At 37.0% G+C, this 10,282-nt stretch overlaps 1 non-coding gene across 1 annotated transcript; it reads right to left on the minus strand.

Annotated features, from left to right (window-relative positions):
- Window positions 1–3,797: 3,797 nt before the first annotated feature.
- Window positions 3,798–3,904, minus strand: LOC141644508 (small nucleolar RNA R71). Its single transcript, XR_012544123.1, has one exon. It is a non-coding gene; the product is annotated as a small nucleolar RNA R71 (small nucleolar RNA).
- Window positions 3,905–10,282: the final 6,378 nt, after the last annotated feature.

Here is a 10,282-nt window from a genome sequence, read left to right on the forward strand (position 1 = left end):
GTTGTGGCACGCATCTCGAGGTAACACCGTCTTTATGTATCGTCATTCTTGAAGAAATCCGTCTTTTGGAACTCCGGAATGAATAAAATTACATAATAAATTACATAATTTCCTATTATACATTTGTAACTAAAATAAAATAAATCTATTAAATATTACAAAACGGTGATACGAGATCACAATAAAAATTACAACCGAATCGATATTCCCATACATTTCGGGAAATACCAATTAAAATCTAAGGCCATACTAAGTAAAATTACATAATTCAAAATTACATAAATTAAAATTATGACAATCATAAGAAAATGCAGCATTATAATATGTATAAACATGCTCAATTTTTATGCTAAATCGCCTTTTAATTAGCCAATATCGTATATTACTCGGTTTTTACGGATTTTGCGTGATTTCAACATTTTATAATCACAAAAATACATAAACTCATATTTATGCATAAGTTAATTACCCTAACCTCTTAGGACTCAAAATATAGTCTTCACTAATAATTTGACCATAATTAACCTTTATTTATAAAATTGTTCATAAATGGACCAAAAATTACAAAAATAAGCCATTAAACTTCAAATAAATCCAAAAATTTCAAATAAATTCAAAATTTGAAATTTAAATTCATGAACATTCTGGAAAAATTCCATGACACTCATAATGTTCAAAATCTTAGGTTAAAAATTTCGAAATTTTTCCGGAAAAACAATGTTGCGGTTTATCGATATTTAATAAAATAATCATTAAAACATGGAAAAATTATTTTCATTAACTTTTCAATTTTAGATCTGAAAAATATAATAAAATGCAACATTAAACGTTTTTCCTAAGTCATAGAATATGTTTTATTAATTTTCAACTAATAATGTCACTATTTATGCCATTTTTCTTCAAAAATTCATAAATCATGCTAAAAGACTTCTTTATAGCCAATTATTTTACACACATCTTGTAAAATTGCATGTGACAACATATAAATTTTCTATGACCAGATTCGAAATTTAACTCATATTAACCTATTTTTCTCTTAAATCCGAATTTAATAATGAAAAATTCATTTTTCGAGCATAACAAGTGCAAAAATTATGAAAATTTACAGGTTATCTCAAAATAATATATGTAACAACATATCCAAAAACCAAGTGAAAATTCGAAGTATAGCTAATTTTCGACCAAAAATGACATTTTTACTCATAAAATCACATTTAAATGTCATTATTATTAAATATGAACAATAAAAATCCGAAAAATTAACCCAAAAATCCTAAAACACTTTAGGACCAGAAATATTAACATGCATGTAATTATTTCGTGATATATCATAATAACACAAATTTTACAAGTTTTATTTTGTTATTCATATAACTCGGAAAAACTTTTAACCAATTTGCATGCAAACAACCGTGGCTCTTGATACCGATTGAAGGAAATGTAGATTCATATACATATTTAACATACTCATATATGATTAATTAATTTGTCATAAATTAAAACGGATCTTATGCATGCAAACAATAAAATGAATAGAGGAAAAATCATGTCCTTACATATTGAATTTCGGTTATTTGGGCACAAAAGAGATCACCTTTCTCTTTTGTTCTTGAGCTTATTCCAATGGAAGAATGAAGATCTAAGTGTAAGATCTCTCCCTATGTATAATACCCAAGGCTCCTCTTAATTAAATTAATATTACAAATACTAGTTATAATATTAATCTATGAGAAAATTGAACCAAAAATATTGTTAACACTTTGAATATTTTCGGTTTTGATGAGAGATAAAGAGAGGATTTTATTTCTCTAGAAAACTTGTATTTTGGATGAATGAATAGAATGAATATTACTAAACTCTTTTAGTGTAATAATAGGTAAAATTATATGAAAAACCAATGATGGTTTTTCACATAAAAAAACCGGGTGGAAGGGGGGACTTTTTGGGGAGCCAATGCATGAACAATTTTATCTTCACAAGAAAATTAGAGTTGCATGGCTAGGATGTAGGTAATCATTGTGTTAAGCTACTAATTAAACAATTAATTAGCTTAACATCCCCTCCTATTTTCGGCACCTTTAGTTAATATGGATTCCATATTAATTTTGTCAATTGTCAATATGTTACATGTCATATGTCACATATATTTGTTATGTAATTTTTAACATATTAAAAATCAACGTATTGATAAAATACGTCACATACAAAAATCGACTTAGTAATATCATAATTACTTGTGCCAAAATATTTTACCAATTTATAAATCACAACTGATTGTATTTATAACAATTCATTCGATTTAATTGTTACATTAAACAATTTATTTCATCCGAGTAACTATACAATTTAATTACTCAGACCGTATCTCATTTAATCACATTTCAATATGATACGTAAATTTTACTTCCAAAATCGTCCGTCAATTTTCAAGTAATTTAATTAACTCGTAACATTATACGATTAATTAAATAATCAATTAAGAGGGTTGCCCTTTAGGTATGACCTAGGGGGTCAACTGATCACCACCGTCACACGACAGTAATGTCAAACTCTAGTCAGCCAATCATTACCGATATATGTTGACCAGTTGACAGTAACAATATTACTTCCCAATTGTATTCATTTTAATGAGACTTAAACATGTGATCATCATGATCAACAGTCGTGATCGCATTATTGTCGGAGGACACATATTCCAACAATAACCCAACTCAATCCATCACAACAATAATTGCTTGCTTATAATTTGAGAACATGTTTGTATGATCAATTCCCATGATTCCCCTATGATCCCATGACACCCTAGTGCTTTTAATCAATTGTTTACACCCCTTTAATTCATCTTGCTTGTTTATTTTCATTGCTATTTTATTTTAGTGACTTTCTACATCAACCCAATTTGTGACACCCCTTAGACACCACTAGTTGCAATAGAAATCTCATTTCAATACCCGTCCCTTGGGATCCGACCTTTACTTGACTATTTACTAATTGTAGAGTTGTTTGTGAAGCTATAAATTGTGTTTTGAATCGACCGTGACCCAACGACCACATCTTTAATTGTGAACACGAAACGGACCCGATCAAAAATGGCGCCGTTGCCGGGGACGATGTTTACTTGATTTAGATTTCTTTTTATTGTTATTAGTTGTGTCTTTCTTCGCCTTGGGGAAGTAAAACTCCTCAAGGTTTGTTTTAATTGTTTTCGAGTTGTTTGATATTTTGCATGTCTAGAAGGTTACAAGGTGATTTGTTACCTTTTGACCGTGAAATCGAAAGAACCTTGACGAACAATAAGAGGCTTGTTAGGAGGAATTTAAGAGGTATTAGTGAAGTTGTTCAACCCACTAGTGAGTTCGTCAATCCTTTCGCAATAGAAGGAGAAGAGAACCCATTACACAATACCCCGCAAAATCCACCTACAATGCCTAAATTCTCATCACACTCCGTACCTACCGAGGAGAATCTACCAAATGGTACTCCTACACCGCAACATCTAACCGGAAATTTTATTGCCAAGTCCGCCTTCATCCAATTAGTTGAGAGGAGCCAATTTGGGGTGATGCCTAGTGAGGACCCTCATTCTCATATGGAAACCTTTTGCGACTATTGTGATGAAATCTCTCAAACGGGCGTGACTCAAGACCAAATTAGATGGGTTTTATTTCCTTTTTCTTTAATCGGCACCGCGAAGCAATGGTTGAAGGGCCTTGATAAGGCCACCCTCGGAATAGATTCTTGGAAGAAGTTGGCTCTAGCTTTCTACAAAAAAATTCTACCCACCGGAAAAGACTAACATGCTAAGAGCTCAAATTACGGGTTTTAAGCAAAGGGATGAAGAATATTTGTATGACGCTTGGGAGCGGTTCAAGGGAATTTGTCGCTCATGTCCTCACCATGGACTTAGCGAATGGTTTTTGGTACAACAATTTTGGAATGGTTTATATGAAGATTCTAGGAACATTCACAATATGGGATCAAATGGAATGTTCACCGAAGTTGATGACAATTAAACATGGAACAAGATTGAGGAAATGACGGTCCATAACTCACAATATAGTAGACCTCGCAAGGCTACTAGAGGAGGAAAGCATGAAGTGGACTCCGTTACTCAATTGGGTGCTCAACTTAGTGCTCACATTGACACAATCAACTTGAAGTTTGAACAAGCTATGGCTAGACTTGAGGAAAACTCAAAATCATCAAAGCATCATGTTAATGCCATGACGGCATCCTCATCAATCCCAAGTGGGATATGTGAGAATTGTGGAACTTTGGGACATGACCAAGGTGAATGTAGGGGAACAAATGAACAAGTGAATGCTTTCCAAGCATACAAGAGTGGTACCCCTTATTCCAACTTTTATAATGAAAACACCAAATTCCATCCAAATCTCTCATACAAAAGCCAAAATGTTCAAAACCCTCAAACAACATACACACCACCACCCATGAGAAACCAAAATCAAAGACCCTTTTACAATCAAAACCAAGGTTACCAAAATCAAAATCCATACAATCACCAAAATGACCAAGGTTTTGATGTCAAAAAAGCGGTCCTCCAAATGCAAAAGAATCAACAAGAATTTTTCACTCAAATGCAAAAAGATAGCCAAGCAAAGGAAACCACCATCAACAACATTCTAGCTCACACCAAGATGTTGGAAACACAAAGACAAAAGGGGCAATTACCACCTCAAAGTAATCCCCCTAGACATGAAACGGTTAGTGCCATTCACTTGAGAAGTGGTACAAGGTATGAAGCACCAAGGAAGCAAGTTGAGGATGAAGTTGTGGAAGCTTGTGAAAAGGAAGAAATTGTGCAAAGCTCCAAAGATGGAGAATCATCAAAAGAAGAAAGTTCAAAGAAAAATGAAGACAAGGCCAAGGAGAAGGAGCCCATCGTGATTAGACTTTCTTTTCCAAGTCGTCAATCCAAGCCCAAATTTGATGATCAACTTGGAAAGTTCATGGAAATTGTGAAGAATTTGGAAGTCTCAATTACTTTCACGGAATTAATCAATCACGTGCCGGCCTATGCGAAATACATGAAAGATATCCTCACAAAGAAGAAGTCGATCCGGAAGCTTGAGACTATCGCCTTCACTAAGGTGAGTAGTGCAATACTTCAAGGGAGTTCACCTCCAAAGTTAAAGGATCCGGGAAGCTTCTCAATACCGTGTACTATTGGCGACACGACGATCAACAAAGCCTTATGTGATCTAGGGGCTAGTGTGAGTGTTATGCCGTACTCGGTGAGTAAAAGGTTGGGGATGGGAGAGCTTAAATGCACCAACATCACACTCCAAATGGCCGATAGATCGACGAAGACACCGTTAGGGATATGGGAAGATGTCCCCGTGCGAATTGGGAAGTTTTTCAACCCGGTGGACTTTGTCATTGTTGATATGGAGGAAGATTCCAACATTCCAATCATTCTAGGGAGACCTTTCCTACACACCGCGGGTGCGGTGATTGATGTGAAACATGGTGAGCTCACTCTAGAAGTGGGAGATGAAAGCATAACTTTTAATCTTGACAAGACTATGAGAGCTCCTCGTTTGCATGAACCATGTTTCATGATTGATCATTATAGCCGAAAGGATGAAAGGAAGAAATCGGAACTCCAATGGAAGAAGAAAATTGAAGATGCTCCATTCAAAGAGCAAGTGAATTGTGACAAGGAGAGCTTGCAAAGCTCATCAAAATCAACCAAGGAAGAAGAGAATGGCCTCATTGGCCAAGAGAAGAAATTGGGAGAGTTGTCTCCATCTAAGCAAGAGATTTTCAATGATCAACTTAATGAAGTTTGTGGTCTTTGGGACAACGAATTTGAAGGGATTTTTAATCCCTACATTGGCAATGCCATCGATCAAGACCGACAACAAGGGCCAAGGTCTATTGAAAACCTCTACCATGATAATGAACAAGCCTTTGATTACTTTTTCAAGGTGTTGAGCAACATCAACAACACCTTGGACATGCCCCCTTGACATCTCATCAAGAATGAGAGTTTGGTGGAGTCCTCCCTAAACCACCACTTGTAAATATTTCTAACTCCCTAACTTACATTTCAATTCTTGTAATGCATTTTTGTCATCTTTGGATTTTTTTATTTACTTTGATCAAGATAATTGTCATGTTTGAGAGAAGTGAGGGAGGGACTAACAATTTCAATTGATGTGTAGTGCTTTTAGCTTAGTGTGGGGATGACAATTGCCTAGGCTATCCATGCCTAGTAGTGCCCCCACAATGACGAACACAAGATTTGAAGAAGAATGGAAGAATGGTATGGGAAATGCATTGTGCACGGATGGAACTGAATCCGAGTACACAGGGGAAGAATCCGAGCGGATTCCACAAAATTCGCCCGTCTTCAGTAATCCGAGCGTACTGCAGAAAAGACGCCCGTCCTGAACTGAGCTGAATTTTGAAAATTTCTTGATCGTGATCGAATCCGGGCGTCTGAGCAAAGAATCCGCCCGTCTTGAAAGAACGACGTCCGTCTTTGCAGCTGAGGAAAACAAGCAAAATTTCCTGGACTGAAATCCGTCCGTCTTCAGGCAAATCCGCCCGTCCCGCATCAAAAAAATCCGAGCGTCTTCTTCTGAATCCACCCGTCTTTAGGCGAGTTTTACACAACCCAAAAAGAGCAGAATCCGCACGGATTGGGCAGAATCCGCACGGATTGCCCCTGCAGTTCGAAAATTTCGGTCTTTTTAAAAAACCCCTCCCACCTTCATTCATTCATTCATTCATTCATAAACACTACCCACAACATCAAAACCCTCATCCTCTCCATCACAAAAACAAAATCCCTCAACAACATTCACCAAAATCAAATCAAATCATCCTTCTAACAACAAATCAATCACTCCTTCTTCAATAAAAATCAAAACCAAGCACAAAATCTTCAACCTTTGAGTCGATTTTTGATTTCATAAAGGCAAAGCCTTTCACCTTTAAATCGATTTGGGTATACTACAAATTGAAGATTTTTCATTCTTCTCTTGGTTAGTTCATCAATGGCAAGGACTAAGGGAGCAACAAAGGCAACAAAGGCACCAAAGGCTAAGGCACTCTCACAAAGGCAAAAGGCTCTTCAAACAAAGAAAGCATTGGCTATGGTGGTAGCAACACCAAACTTGGAAGTGCAACAACAACAACAACCTTCTATGGGAGCAACAACACCTTCTACTCCGGAAATTGATCAACTTTTGCATTATCCGGAGGTAACTTTTATTTCCGAAACCCATAGAAATACCTTTGTCAAGTTTGCTAGAAAGTCATTACAATCCACCAAATTTATATGTGAAGATACCTTAGAAAAATTTGGTGTTCTTGAGCAAACTAGAGCCTTTTTCAATGCCATGGGGTTGAAGAAATTGTTTGAAACAAAGGAATTGACATACCCCTCCCTTACCTTGGAATTTTTGAGTTCTTTGAAAGTCACCAAAGTTGAGAATAGGGAGAATCTCGAGTTTCGTCTAGCTAATGTTAGTAGACGCATTACCTTTAGGGAATTGAGTGAAATTTTGGGTCTTAGTGATGAACCGCGTTATTTTAAGAATTATGGAAAGTATGACCCCGAACCTCTTTGGGAGGCAATCTCCGGGAAGAAATTTGAGGACTTTCATGCGAGTCGTGCTCTTTTGGTCCACCATCCGGGCATAAGAGTATGGCACAAGGTCGTGGGAAACACCATAATTGCAAGGAAAGATACCAACCATTTCACCAAACTTGATTTTATTCTCCTTGAATCGTGCCATTGAGGTGTTCTCATTTTATTGTTCCCATTTTCAAAATCCAAAATGACAAATTAGTTTCATGCATTGCATAGTGTGTGCATGAACTACACCCATCCTTGGACATTAGCAATTGTGTCTCACTCGGTTTGGGGAAGTTAATGCATACACAACGGGAGGTAATCTAAATTATCCTCTCCGTCATAACAAAAACCATGCATCATGTAGTATAGCATAGTGTAGATTGCATTTAGTATAGAAATCATGCATCATCTTTGCATAATTTCCATCATTTTGGCCATTGAGGACAATGCCCATATTAGTGTGGGGTTGGGAATTCTAACATTTAACTCTTATTCAAAAAACCAAAAAATTGAAAAATCTCAAAAATCATAAAAATTTGAAAATTGAAAACCCAAAAACATGTTTAATTCCTTTTGTAGTCTTGTATATATTGTCTTGTATATATTGTGTTTGTTCTATCCTTGTTCACATTGATTGACAACGCCACATCCGAGACATGAGGATATTGAAGACCGCATGGTATGATCTTTCCAATCTCCTTTTTCCTCTTTATGTTAATGACTATGTGGCTTTATTTTGATTGATGCGGTATAACAATGTGAACTTAGGGCTTGCATTTAGTTTATATGACATATTAGTTAATAGAATCACTTGCATTAGGATGTTTATACTAGTTGCATCATGGCATGTAGTTGCATGTTAGAAATGTTTTGAAAAATGCCTATTTAGGAACTTTGACAAGAGCAACTAAGCCATTACAAATACTTGTTCAACTTAAGACTTTGCCTATTAGAATGGTTGTAAAACACCCTAGATAGTGTCAAACTAGTGTCTTTTGACCCATGACCCAAGGCCTAGTCAAGGGTTTGCATGTGAGTCACCTATCCAACCCCGTGATGCGATGTGGACTTGGTTAACTTGTCTAGGTGACCTTGTTTGACCTTGTGGTAAGGCAACCCAAAAATATTTTCTATCAATAAGCTTGAAGTGCTCATTTCAAAGAAAATTTGTCATGTGGAAGTAATGTAATGCCAAGGAAACCTCAAATGTTATGAATTGTTGAAAGTTGAGAAATTTAAGTTGTTTTGATGGAGGCGTACCACTTCGATGTGCTTTGGTGCGGGATCCATTGAATTGGGCCCCCATACGGTTGTGAATTCGGCCGCCCAGAGACAGAGTGACTATCACCCCGAAAAGCTATTGTCTAGAGGTTAACCGGTTGCCTAATAAGCGATTGGCGAAAGCAAAGGACACTAGCCCGGAAGGGACAAACCCCATCTTAAATTTTTGAAATGTGAAAGTGATATGAGGACAATTTTGAATACTAGTCATATCCACCCGTTGTGAATAAAGATTTGAGCATTTCATTCCCAAAAAGCCTTTTTGTCAAGCCTCTTTGTCGAGCGTGGGACGATCCATGACCTTTACTTTTGTAGAGAATTCGAGACTTGTCATGTCATATGCTACTAGAATCATAGGGCTCATCATTCCACCACCATCCGATCGCTCTTGACGAAAGCATTTGGAAATTGAGGACGAAAGTAGTCTAGTTTAACACCATTTGGAGGTGATTTAGTGACATCCTCTTAGCCTTAGTAATTTGTTGAACTAGTATTTGTGAAGGATTACATGCTCTTAAATTTGTTCCTCTTTAGTGCCTCCGACACTTGATGAGGAAGTGGCTATTCCTTTTGTAGATGCATCCATTATGTGATTTTGTGTGCTTAATGTTTGGATGTGTCGCCATTTTGGCAAGACCCACCTTGCCTTGCAAGAAGGCATCCTACCTCATGGTTGTCTTGTTGTGAGTTGAAGGGGCGGAGTGAGACCCGCTAATTGTCTCATATTGGCTATATTATTAGGATAGGTTAGTATTGGTCCTAGTCTTTGTTACCTCTTTACTCGGGACGAGCAAAGGTTCGGTTTGGGGATATTTGATGTGACCATAATTAGCGCATATTTAGCCCCCGAATTAGCCTTGTTCCCATGCTTTTTAGTGCATATTTGGGTCATTTCTTATCTTTAGTTCTTTGTTTTGCATATTCTTTGAGATTTTGATCCCTTGGTAGGAAATGAGTAAGAATCTTGCATTTTCATGGCAAAACGAGACTAAATTGATCGAATTCAATGACCAAGCATCAAGGAGAGACAAGATTAGAAGGCCTTTGTACATATTATAGTAGAAGAGCAATGGTGAGAAAGGATCTTTGAGTCCCCAAGGAAATCCCCAAGGAATTTATGAAGAAAAGGGATGAAAAGAAGAAGAAGTGTTGCTGAGTGACAATCCGTGTGGATTGTCACCAATCCGTCCGTCCCACAGCTGCACAATCCGTGCGGCTTTGCTCTAATCCGCTCGGATTCCACCTCCACAATCCGACCGGATTCCCTCGAATCCGCTCGGATTCCAACGCCAGATTCCACCTGTCCCGACCTTATTCCGCCCGGATTCCAGAACAGCATGATTTCCTCTTCTCCAAGCTACGAAGAAAGAAGCCCTTCCTTCGAAAAATACC

The sequence above is a fragment of the Silene latifolia genome, chromosome 2, assembly GCF_048544455.1.
Source record: "Silene latifolia isolate original U9 population chromosome 2, ASM4854445v1, whole genome shotgun sequence".
Taxonomy (NCBI): domain Eukaryota; kingdom Viridiplantae; phylum Streptophyta; class Magnoliopsida; order Caryophyllales; family Caryophyllaceae; genus Silene; species Silene latifolia.